General features: G+C 34.2%; 1 pseudogene; it reads left to right on the top strand.

Annotated features, from left to right (window-relative positions):
- The first annotated feature begins 9,007 nt into the window (after positions 1-9,007).
- Positions 9,008-12,072, top strand: LOC106429186 (annotated as a pseudogene).
- The last annotated feature ends 1,912 nt before the right edge of the window (positions 12,073-13,984 follow it).

Consider the following 13,984-nt stretch of genomic DNA (forward strand, 5'->3'; position numbering starts at 1 on the left):
AAAATAAAATCAGAAACGTATTTGCCACTGAATAAATATTAAGCACCACAAAGATAGCTAGCATTTGGACCTGCAGCTACAGCACCGACATCACAGGTTACAAGAGCAAGATTAGGCTTCTTCCCTGACGCCCGTAATCCAGCATACATACCAGCAGCGGTAACTCCACCAGCTACCTAAACAAACAAGAAAGATTCAATCTTTCAAACTTGTAAGAGAATCAAGAAGATCTCTCTACCTGTTTCCACGAGCCTTCAGGTAGAGATATTGGAGCTGTCTTATATGTTACCAGACGCCTCTTCTGTGGTTGTTGCCACTGTGAACACTCTCAATTCTCGCCGATGAGACGCCATAAAGCTCCGAGACATGGAAAAAAACTCGAAAGTGTTAAACTTGATTGTTTATCGGTGACCAATCACGCGCAGAGGGTAAAGGGGTTGCTCGAAAGAGAGGGATAGAGAAAGAAGAGACCTTTGGAGTGAAGAAATGGGGAAGCTTGAGGACAGAGGAGTGGATATGATAACACAAATTCATCTTCTTTCTTGAGAACAGAGGAGGGAGAATGAGAGTGTGAATCTAGAGAAGATGGTGGTGAAGAGCGACAGAGGAAGGCGGAGTAGTAATTACAGAAGGCGGATTAGGGTTCCTAAGTTTCGATTTTGAACAAGGTGACGATGGTGTTTTCGATTAGAGAAGAACCCAGTTCGTTCATCTTTTACAAAAACTAGTCTGAGGTTTACAACTGAAGCAGATGGAAGAAGAAGGTAGATCGATTCAAGTAAAAACAAAAAAAATTGTGTCGTGAGTGAGAACAAAAAAAAAAAAAAAGCAGCCAAGTGTTTTACTCTAAAATAACTTTTCAGCTAAAGTATTGGTTTTCATGTTCCCGCTTAATGAAATTTTTTACTAGCGCGATTTTAATGCTACAATAGAGTTGTGATCCGATTTTAACATTTTTGGTAGCAGTTTGTGAAATCGTGCTATCGCAAACTGCTACTGATACTCATATTTCTTGTAGTGTATTGTAACCTCGCTTTGAAGTTGTTTTGCTGTTGTTGCGGATTATTTTCTTTATTAGCCCCGTCTTATCTCCATTCTGTCTGTTGGACTGATGGCCAGGACGTACTGTCGTGTTTTGACGGCGAAAGCCTCGTTGAGCATCTCCCCCCGAAGCTGAGCTTACAACCTTACAAAAAACTGTACTCTGCATCTTCAAAACCGCCAGCTTGTGGTCTGTCAAACTCACAAGTTCCTTCATGCGGATAACCTCCTTCATTTCAGATTTAAGACCGTTGAAGAACACCTTGATCAGATTATTCTCATCAATCCCTGTAACTTGGTTTCTCAAAGCCTCAAATTCGTTCACATAGTCGACAATATCACCCTCTTGCGTCAAACAGAATAGCCTCGCTGCTGGATCATTGTCAATGGGACCGCCAAACCTGTCTAACATCTGCTTGGTGAACTGCTCCCAACTCACAAAAGGATCACTGATAACTTCGCCGTTGAACCACTGTAGAACTGGTCCTTCTAGACTCAGAGAGACTAGATTCAGCTTCTCATCCTCGTTGTAGTTCCCAAATCTAAAAAAATCTTTCAACACGCGAGATCCAATCGAAAGGCAAAGGAGCAGAGAACTCAAGCATTTCAATCCTTCTCAACATCTTATCGCGATTTGCAAGAGTACCATGGATTCCCCGATAACCTAACTGTGTTGGAGATCTTTCCATTTCAGAGATAGGAATCGGTACCTGATCGATTTGAGGTTCCGACGTTGAAGCAATCTCCTTCCCCGGTCACTGATTGAATATCGCTGAATCCTCCAATCGAGTCAAGACGTCGGTGATATGGTTCATCTGCTTCTCGATTGCCTCGAATCTTGAAGTAGATTCGATCGCCATCGTTTCAATCTTCTTCTCCACCGAATCGAGCTTCTTCGTCGTCACTTGATCACTCTGAGCTAACTTCTCATAGTTGTGCTTGGCCAGCTCCAACTCATCTTGAATCTGATGGATATCCATCGATTTCGATGCATCTGTGGGTATCGTCTTCTCTCGATCCCCTCCGTTACACGTTTCCACCATTCCGTCACTTCGCGGTGGTTTCGATCCTCGCTCACCGCACCAATGATAGACTCTCGATCTATATAACTGAATAATATTGTACTTCTTATTGAATCAAAAGAGAGATACAACTTTGATTGTGGGAAGTACTCAAGCTCTCATAACGAACTAAGTACAAATCACCAGTCTCATAACAACTGTGAAGTAAAGACTCATAACGTCTAATACATTCAAGATCAAAGCATAATCAGCTCAGCTCAACTACCACTTCTATTTATACTTCTACTCTTCACCCAATAACCGTAACTGCAAAGACTCCACTTCAAATAGAAGTTTTCCCTTCCTTTCTTTATTCTTAATCTTCACTTCAATACTCCTTCTCTTCTACGTCTAACACTTCTTTGCCTCTCTTCTTTCGATAATAAACCTTCTTGAGTCTATCATTGATATGGTTAAAGAGGTTTTGTCTCAGAGCATCTTTAAAAAAACACTATCTGTTTTATTTTAGAGTTTGCAAAATTCTATATATGAAGTTTCAAAATATCTTTATATTTGTCATGATTAATATAAATTCATAAAACTTTATAAATCACTAGTATATATATATAAAAATATTACAGTAATATTAATTAATAAAATTTTACATTAAACTATAAAATTCTAAATAGTAATACATAATCTATATTATTAAAACTGAAGTACTTTTTGATACCGTTTGAAAACTTAGATAATAGATTAAATTAAAGTTGTTTGGAAACAAAGATAGCAGATTAAATATTTTTTTATTTACATATTTAGTCATTGTATTTCTTTCTCATTTACAGATTCTATCGTTTGGAAACTTGGATAGCAGATTAAATGAGAATTGTTTAGAAACACGGATAACAGATTAAATATTTTTTTTATTTACACATTTAGCCATTGCATTTCTTTCTTATTTACAAATCTGCCACTTCACTTAAAATCAAAAATTTAAATTAATTAATTGCAATGAATTGTTATTTCTTTTTCCTGAAAATAAAAACACAAACTGTAATATATAGTAAATATTATATATATTAATATGCTACAATACAATTTTCAAGAAAACCAAATATCATAAAATTAATAATTCATAAAAACCTACTGTAAAAAATTAAATCATTTTTAAATAAATAAACAAAAAAATCAGTAGGTTAATATATGAATATTACAATTACATCAAATTGAATCAAGTTATAAAATTATAAATATAATATTACGTACAGATAAAAAATTATTATCAAACATCTATATTATAATATAATATATTTTACTCTAAATATATTTTACAAAACATAAAAATATAAATGGACATTTTATAAAATCAATAGTTTATAAATTTACATTGAACACAATAAATCCACCACGCGGGTCAAGGTCTAGTTAGGTATTAAAGTACAAGCAAAATATCATATTATTCCATAAAATTATTTCAGTAATGATCCCCTTTCGATTAAACAAAATTTGTTTGAACAATATTTTAGAAGTTCCAAAGAAAATTTACTAGACTATTAGTGTCGTTGTAATATTTAATTTTGTGCAATAATTATGTTTTCATGGATCTTTTCAAAAAAACTTTTTTTACTAAGTTTTTTAATATTCGTGTTGTCTAATTCTAGTTTTATAATATTATAAATCTCTTTTTAAATTTTTTATTTAATTTTATGTGTAAAATCAATTTATAAAAATAAATTTGAAATATTTATGATATACAAAAATTTTAAAGATTAAAACGATAAATGAGAAAATATTTATGAATCATAAATGTGATGTGTAATTAATTATAAGAACCAAAATGCAAATAAAAAGATAAAACTTTAAATTTAGAGTTTTAAAAAGTGAAACTTCATATTTGAAGTTCCTTTTTATAGAGCAAAAAACTATATATTTGAAGTTATAGAGTGTTTTTTGGAGATGCTCCGAAGTTAAAGAGTTGACGTTGCGGAAGAGATGGGTTTTGGCTCAGGGTGTGACTACTTTTGCTGGTTTGGCTTCTTACCCGTTGGATACAGTTAGGAGGAGGATCATGATGCAGTCTGGGATTGAGAATCCGATGTATAGTAGCACGGTGGATTGTTGGAAGAAGATATATAGGAGTGAAGGGTTGGCTTCTACCATGGAGCGCTTTCGAATATGTGTAGGAGTATTGGTTCGGCTGCAATTTTGTTTTGTATGATGAAGTGAAGAAGTTCTTGAATTGGAGAGGGGATCTAAGAGGTAAGCTCTTATATATGAATCCAAGTTAGAAGTCAGGAGAAAGAATGATTTTATTTGTTTTGATACTGTTACACGTTAACAAGGAGACAACATGTAGAGAGAAAGATTTTAGGTGATAGTAAAATTTAGGATTTGGCTGGAACACTATGCGTCTTGATTCTTTTCTTTCTTGTTATAGACTTTTTTGTGTATGAGGAGTAAACAGAAGGAACGAATGCATTTTGTAAATAAAAGAGCATTTATTTTGATTTTTCATTATGGATAAGGTAATAATGAGAGTAATAAATTTACCATAATGAGATTTTACCTGATTGGCAACTTTACAGCATAACCAGGAGTAATAAATTTTCCGCCTATATTAGTTGCGCTAACGATGCCATCCAAATTGAAACTGCTTGGATGCTTTTTTTGTGCTGAAGCACTTGGAAGTTGCCTCCTGCAACTGACATTTGTTCCACTTTGACAAAGCCAATCATTACTCTTGTTCTCTCATTATCTTTTTGAACTCTCTGTATCATTGTGAAGTTGGATGGTTTATGATAGGTGTGTGTATATGTAAGGGACATGCCTTCAGCGAGTGCTGCTCTCAAAAATACAGCTTCATGATATAGGTTCATCCGACAATGATTGAAGTACTTGGTCAATCACTCTGTAAAATTTGTTATAATTACCTGAAACGAATCACGTTCAAACCTTTCTAGCTTAGTACTAATTTGTTGATATGCTCATGATAATAGACGCTATCAACTATGTGCCAATTTTGCTTTGATCTTACCCAACAACGGTTTATAATTCATCCGCAAGTTTCCTAAATCAGATGCCAATTGTGATAGAACATTCATGCAGATGACATAGAGGTAGAGAGACAGAGCATAACCTTGTCTTAAACCTCTTTTGCTTTAAAAGTATGCCGCAAGCTTATCAAGTTATCATTAACTTGAACCGAGAAAGATGGCACATATTTTTATGGGAAGTTTACTCAAATATACAATATTTTAGGACAATGGACTAGAACCATACAGATCTTTTTTTTATTACTGGCATTTTTTAAATACCAAACGTGCCCTTTTTTTACGTTATGAGAAAAAACGTATTTACAAAAATGTCATTACTTTTTAATGCCACGTAATAAAAAACCCGGCGCCACGTAGGAATTCGGTTCTGTGTTTTCATTAAGTCGGCCGTAAAGAGCTATATACGTCGTTACGGCTGAGTTATTGCTACGTTGCGCCTGAATTAAAAAACGCGGCTGACTTAAGAGAAAAAGGCTGACTTAAGAACATAAATCAGCTGTTAGTTACAGCTGATTACAGAAATCTGGTAGATTTATGGGATAACAGCTGACTTACGTACACAAGTTACGGCTGACTTATACATCGGCGGTTTGATTTCTGTAAAATTTGGCTGAGTTGTAGTTAAGACACGGCTGAGTTATGTTTCCACGGCTGAGTTAATGAACATCGACTGGCTGAGTTATTGAATTTACGGCCGACTTATGAGATGTTGATACGGCTGAGTTATATTTAATCAGCCGTCATTGGATGGATTAATAGTAAACTCAGCTTATTTACGGCTGACTTATTAGCGAAAGATTAATTACTAGAATATCATTTGTTTTACGGCTGATTTATTTGACGATATGGCTGACTTAAGATTTTTCATCCTAATTACAGCTGATTTATTAGCGAAAGATTAATTACTGAAATAGTATCCACGTTTCGGTTGACTTGCATTGTACATGAGGGCTGATTTATTTAGGCTGAGTTATATATTCGTTTGGCGGCTGATTAACCGATTTTCCATGTCATCCGCCATGTCATCAATTCGGATTTGCCATGTCATCACTAATGTTACAACAATAAAATAAGGGTCTATGTTATTCTTCATTCTTCATCTTCTTTATCTATCTTCTTCAACTTATTCTTTATCTTTCTCTGAGATCTTATGGTTCTGGTAATTATTGTTTCCGCAACTGGGTCTGAAAACATAGATTTTTTAAAATTGAAAATCTGAGACAGATCTACTACAGTCGTCGTCGTTTTCGATGATGATCGGTTAAAGAAGAAGCTTCCTCTCCTCCAGTTTCATGTATGGCGGTCCTATATCCTGCTGCTCCCTCTCTCATTGGATTTGTCGTCTTGCAGAAGAAAAAATACTCAAAGAGAGAGATGAAGAAGCTAAGTCCCGTAAATTGTAAGAAAAGAAGAGAGTTGAACAAAAAAAATAAGAAAGTGAGAGAAGACGAAGAAGATGATGAATTTGAAAACTGAGTTTACATGTTTGATGACTCAGATGGTGCGTCATCTGAATATGATAACTTTAGTTCATACATTAAGTCTCCAATACATACGTTATGGCTGAATTATCCTTACGTTACGGCTGAGTTATGCATATGTTACGGCTGAGTTTATAATTTTTATAACTTTATAGTTTTAGGGTTTGAAGTTCAAATTTAAGAAAAGATTTAAGTTTTAATATTGTTTTCAAATGATTAACTTTATCATTTTTATAACTTTATAATTATATAGTTTAGGGTTTGAGGTTCAAATTTAAGAAAATATTAAAGTTTTAATATTGTATCAGAGTTGAGGAATGAGTTTGTTTCCGCCCAAAATATTTTGTTCCCGTCCAAAATACGAAACATCGCGAAACAAATTACACTTGACGGCTGGCTTATAGCATTCAGATACGTTACGGCTGAGTTATGCATACTTTACAACTGACTTATGCATACGTTATGGCTAAGTTATAATCAAATTATGGCTGAGTTATGCATACGTTACGACTGAGTTTATAATTTTTATAACTTTATAGTTCTATAGTTTTGGGTTTGAGGTTCAAATTTAAGAAAAGATTAAAGTTTTAATATTGTGTTCAAAAGTTAAACTTTATAATTTTTATAACTTTATAGTTCTATAGTTTAGGGTTTGAGGTTTAAATTTAAGAAAATATTAAAGTTTTAATATTGTGTTCAGAGTTGAAGGAATGATTTTTTCCCGCCCAAAATACGAAATGTCGCGAAACATATTACACTTAACGGCTGAGTTATAGGAACATTACGACTGGCTTATACCATTCAGCTACGTTACGGCTGAATTATGCACATTTACAGCTGAGTTATGCATACCTTACGGCTGAGTTTAATTATAAACCAACCCGAATCTATAACCTAGAAACAAAAAAGCTTGCAGTCGTGTCGACAAAATCTAAACCTAACTAAACCACCGCGTGTTTCTTCCATATCACGAGAGCCGGGAGGTCAGGTCATTATTGTCTTCTTCCTTCGCCACCGCAGTCTCGTTACCACGAGAGCTCCGACGTCTTCAAGCCACACAACGGTTTTGTTATCTCCTCCACCATCAAGCTCATCTGCCTTATCCACCTTCTTCCAGTAACAATAACAAATTTAAAACACAGAGAAAGAGCGCGAGAGATTGAAAGAGAGAGAGGTGACCAGTTTGGTGACAAGCGGTGGTAGTGGCGACTACGGTGAAGATGGAGACCGGCAAAAATGGATCTGAGAAACAGAAACAAGGACGACGTTGGCAAGTATAGATGGCAACGAGCTCAATATCCGTGACGACGGCGAAGATCAGTCTTCTTCAACACTTTTTTTTTCTCCGACAATCTTCTTTTCTTCTTTGATGTTTCTTCTTCTCTCACTTCTAAGATTTACAAACCAAATATACTAAGGCATAAGAAATGAATGATAATGTATGAATCTCTCTTGTTTACAAGACAGAAAGTTAGAGAGATGAAGAAGATCTGGAACTGTAAAGAACTCTCGAAGGAAAGAGAAGAAGAGAAGGAGACGTCAAATAGAAGAGATAAAGTGAAGAAAAAATGCATTTTAAACCATTAGATCAAAACTAATCAATGGTCAAAAATTGTAATCATTGTACTAAAAAATCTAACCAATGAAAAAGAAGTTAGAAGATAAGCACTAGATGGATTTGTAGCCCTTAGATTTAAACAATCAATGGTTAATATTTTAATTTTGATGGTTAAAATTATATTTTATATTAAAGTGTATTTTTGATAAAGCTTTAAATTTTAAAACTTGGATTTTATGATTATATGATGATTTTTTGATGTATGGTTTAAATATGAAGTTTAAAGTTTAGGGTATATAACTGAATGAGTTTAGGGTTTGGTATATAGTGTTTTGGGTTTCGATTTAAGATTTAAGATTATATTTTTAAATAACAAAAATATTAGAGTTTTAACATTTGTAGTTTGAATTTAAGGTAGATGATTAATTATTTTTTAAAAAAGTTTGAAGTTTAATGTTTTATGGTATAGTTCAAAGTATGTGGTTCAAGGTTTAGGGTTAAAGGTTCGAAATAGATATGGTTTGAGATAATATTTTGAAAATATTTAGCTTTATAACTTTATATTTAATATTTTTAGTTTAAATTTTAATACATTATAAAATATTATAATTTTATATCGAAAATATTGAACCTTTAGACTAAAATCAATCAATGGTCATGAAAAAAGCAATATAATTTCTAATTTTAGTTATTTTCAATTTGTTTTAAAAATTGCTTAAACTTAAAAAATGTAGTTACGGGTTTAAATCAAAATTTAAAATGGAACTTTAAATTAAAGATTTTTTTTAAATGATTAAAATTTGAGTTTAACTCAAAACTACATAAACTTTAAACCTAAACCTTAAACTTTAAATAATAATAAAAATATTGGATTTAATGTTCAAAGATAAACTTAAAATTTTTATAACTTTATAATTCTATAATTTATGATTTGAGGTTTATATTTAAGAAAATATTAAAGTTAGAGTCTTGTAAGTCAAAATTGTATAAGTGATTGTAAGAGAACATATATCTCAAGATCAAGTTAAAGTCTCAACTTGAAGTTTAAGAAACTATACACATTCAGTTGATTTATATTCACTTGATATTGATAAGATGATCTTCAATATAACTTCTTAAAGTACTTGAATTCAGTTTTCCGATTTTAGGGTATGTTTGAGGTATTGCTGATTTATATAAACGATACGGCTGAATTATCTAAATGATACGACTGAGTTATCTAAACATTTTTTGATTTTAGGGTATGTTTGAGGTATGGATGAGTTATGTAAATGACACGGCTGAGTAGTGTAAACATTGCATAAATCAAACACACAATACATGGGTGAGTTATGTTTTTTACATAGAAAACCAAAAATACAGGTTTTCTGCACCATTCCGGTATTCGTCCATGTATCCAAGCTTCAATGAACTCCTCTGTGTCGTCTCTGCTGAATCTGTCACTTCTTTTCATCTCCTTCATTTTCTTTTTGTTCATTTTTCTCTCACTCAGATCTGAAAAAAAATTAGATTATCCAAATATGGGTATGAAATCACAAACAAACTTAATTAAATACATCCCACAATTGTCGATCTGGGTGTTTTTTTTTAATGTATTTGTCTTTTCTCCTCGGAATGCACACTTCTTATAGCTAGGTTTTCGGAGATTGGCGGAAAGTAACTCAGCCACAACTGCATATATAAACGAAACTGCATATATAAACCAGCCGTAAAAGAAAAGTAACTCAGCTACAACATAAATTAAAACTCAGCCACAAACTCGAAAAACGCAGCAGAGAAGATGATTTCGGGCGATTACAGCGAAAAGTATTTCGTAAAAACGATTGGAGACGACGATTTCGGGGAAGACGATATCGGAGAAGACAAGAGAGAGGGTTAGTTCGAGGAATACGGAGTAAACACAATGTCGATGACGATTTCAGAAAAGAGGCGGTTAGAGTTCCTTTAGTTATTCGACGATGTTGTGCTGTGTTGTTGTGTTTTTTTTTTTCAATGTTATGTAATTAAAGAGATGGTTGATTGTTTTCTATTACTGATGTGGATACTTAATTAGTGATGTGGATTTAATGTTTAAAAATAATTTCAATTAAAAAAAACTAACCAAAGGCCTTTATTGTCATTTACTAGGGGTATCCAAACACTCTAGTAATTTTTAAAAGATGTATACCACTTTAGTAATAAACCAACTTTTTTTATACATTTTAGTAATTTTCTCTATTTTTATTCATATGGTAATGCTTTATCAGCTTGTTTTCTACACACTTACCCCTAAACATATTTTTATCCATGTTTTATTTTTCTTTGGGTATTTATAATGACAATTTAAAAATTCTTTGGGTATTTTTGGATCAACGTTGTTCACATCTAAAGTTTGTGCTAAGTTATAAACGCCGTGGTATACGGTGATGGTTATATCTTTATTTTATTTTCAGTTATTAACTTATTATCTCTTCTAAAGAATAATGGGAAAAACATCAGTTAAGTTTAGTTTGATCGTGCGTTCTCATCATTACTAGGGTTTTCGACCTAGAGAAAAAGCGAGAAGCCTTAGCCATTTTCACCATCCGCAACAAAATTTAACGAAAACTTATTGAAGGGGCTAGGTTTAGCAATGGATAGGTTGAGTCTATTACCAGATGACTTGATCTTTAAGATACTCTCTTTTTTTCCATCGAAAGCTGTAGTGACCACAAGCCTTTTGTCAAAACGTTGGTGTTCACTCTGGAAACACGTCCCAAATCTCGGGTATTCCGATCCACATATCGAGAGTGAGTACTGGAGAGCTTCACGTTTTATAGACAAGTTTTTGCTACTACAAGACAACGCTCATGCTCTACAAACTTTGTATCTATGCGTTAATCGGTCCTGTCCTCCTGCAGACATTGAAACATGGGTTGGTGTTGCAGTTTCTCGCGGTGTGCGCGATATTCTGTTTTACCAATATAGTAGAACCTGGTACTGCCCCATACGGTTTCCTAGGAGCTTGTATACATGTGAAACCCTAGTGACTTTAAGTCTACTACACACCTTCATAGTTGATGTTCCTTTGAATATTTGCTTCCCGTCACTCAAGAGTTTGACACTTGAATCTGTGGACTTCCTTCTTAGCGATGATGATATCGTTCATCGCCTTCTATCTGGTTGCCGTGTCCTTGAAGACCTAAAAGTGGTTCGATGGGGCTATGACATATTGAAAACTTTCAAAATCATGGTTCCTTCGTTGCAAAGATTAACAGTCGAGGATGTTTTAATAAATGGTAATCCAGTTCCAGGACCTGATGCTGGGTTTGTGATCAAAGCTCCTTGTTTAAAGTCTTTAGCGATTACGAGCAAGTTTGGTTCGTTCCACTCACTAGTGAAAATGCCATACCTGGTGAAGGCTAACATAAAGCTTCAACATGGAGATTCTAAGAATCTTCTCGGATGTGTTACCTCAGCCAAACACCTATCCTTATGTTTAAAACAACGAATGGTAAAAAAAATAATATCTACTTTTGTTTGTGATTACATATCAATAATTATTTAGCACTTACTTATGATGCCACATGCAGGATTCGTATCCAATAGGCGACTTCAGTCAACTCGTGTCTCTTAAAGTCTGTACATGCTCTTTAGACTGGTATCGTCTTATACTCAGCCGTGCCCCTAAACTCCGAGTTCTCAGATTCCAAGGTCAAGCAAATTTGCTTCCATCTTCATACATAAATGATCTTAAGAAATGTTACAGCAGTTCCGAAGATGTCCAGACTCAGTGGGAGCGACCGAGTTCTGTTCCTGAATGTTTGATTTCGAGCCTCGAAACTATCGAGTGGATTGATTACAAAGGAACAGAAGCAGAGGACAATGAGGTTTTGTATTTGGTAGATAACTCTGGAGGACAGCTAAAGACAGTGGCTGTTACACTCTCATAGTCAGCCACCACTAGCGGAGAGAGCTGAAGTATTTGAGAGAGAACTCTAGAAGACTGCTAAAGACGATGACTGTTTCAAAATGCTGGTAGAGCCTACACGAAGGAGTTTTAACAAATGACGGTTTAGAGATATAGAATTCTACTCGTTTTTATTCTTGGAGAATTATTAGTACTTAGGTTGTTTTGATCATACTTCAAAAGTTTTGAATGATGGAGCGCAAACTCTGTTAATGAACATTTAAAAGAAAATTCTACTTTTAAATGTTTTGATCATAGTCTGTACACATTTGCATCTCTATCCCTAGTATCTTATGTCAGCTTGTACACTTGGAGCAATGCACATCTACAAGTGGGTTACTTTTGCACCTGCTCGAATGTATATGTTCTCTTTGTTTTGGTTCTCACTGATCCGATTAATATAATGCCTTTCCTTTTCACTCTAGTCTTAGAAACATTCTAACTAGCTAGTGGATGCGTCCATTGGATCGGTGGGACTTGCCGAGCACTAGTCCAGAATGTATGATGTCCTGAAGCATTGGGTGTGTTTGAGGACGGTGAAAATAACACCCATAATGAATCCAAGTGCGAGGAAGAGAAAGACATGCAAAATTGTGTTCGACTAATGAAGTTTTATGTGGGAATAGAATGTTCCATTTGCACTGAACTGCTACGAGTAAAGAAATATCCTAAGAAATGCTGAAATAACTTTCTTACTGATGTTGCTTTGAAGACTTTGTAACATTGTTAGCGATTCTTATGATACTGTAGTTTTTTTTGTATCGAGAGGTAATCCAAGCAGGAAGGTTATAACCAAAACAGAGGAGCTGTCTAGCGGATCAAGTCATCTCGTAGATAACACGGAAACCCAACCTATGTATTTAAATAACTGACTTTTTCAATCTCTTGTATTTTGTGTTTTTAGCAACTGACGCATTGAATGTCTGGAAACTTGAAATCTGATACGGGTGTATCTTGTTGGATCAAAAAACAGCCAAAAAAAGGTAGAAAACGTTTATTAATGATGAAATACTTGGTTACAAGCTGGAGAACGGTGGAGTCTCTCTCACCTCCCCTTCTTCTGATCATAATTATAAATGACTTCTTAGGGGTATTTCCAAGCCATGAGATTATGTTTGTTTTATTTTAAAATCTAGATTTGAGGTTTGGATTTGAAGGATGTGGTTTTGACCCGCACTTCGAAAATACTAGTTTTTCGAATATAAACAAAGTTTAATATGAATCAGTATTTTGAAATTATTATATATTTATGTTACAAAGTCGTATTATATTGAAAAAATGAATATGTTTAAAACTTTATAATTTATGAATTATTTTATTTAAGATTTTTGTATGTACACTTTTATGTAACTATTTTTAGACCTGACATATTATCCGGATCCGAAAAATCAAACTAAAATTGACTTAAAAATTTAGGTTTGGTTCAGATCCAGGTCCATGGTAAAATACCTATTTGGTATTATTTGGACCTGCAGATCTCGGTTTGAGTCTGGGTTGGATCTCGGGTCTCGGCTCAAGTGGGCCATACTCGAGATCCGACCGGGTACCACAGATCTCGGTTTGAGTCTGGGTTGGGTCTCGGTTCGAGTCTCGGTCGGGTCTCGGTTTGAGTGGGTCATGCTTTGGGTAAAATTTGGGGGGTGGGGGGAGTTTGATATTTGAATATTTTTGGGAATTTGTTTGAGTTTTTGGGTATTTTTGAGTTTTCACATATTTCGAATCTTTTTTGGGTCTTAAATATATGGACCTATTACGTATTTGAAAATTTTGAAATACTTAATTGAGTCTAAATGTCTAGGACCTAAAAGATCTAGATCCGAAAAAAAACAATTTGTACCCGACCCCAAGATCTGAATGCACATGTCTACTCACTCTCATTATATTTTGTGTGCATTTTATAAGAGTTATATTTGTTGAGTGGT

Source organism: Brassica napus, chromosome C2, assembly GCF_020379485.1.
Source record: "Brassica napus cultivar Da-Ae chromosome C2, Da-Ae, whole genome shotgun sequence".
In the NCBI taxonomy this organism is placed as follows: Eukaryota; Viridiplantae; Streptophyta; class Magnoliopsida; order Brassicales; family Brassicaceae; genus Brassica; species Brassica napus.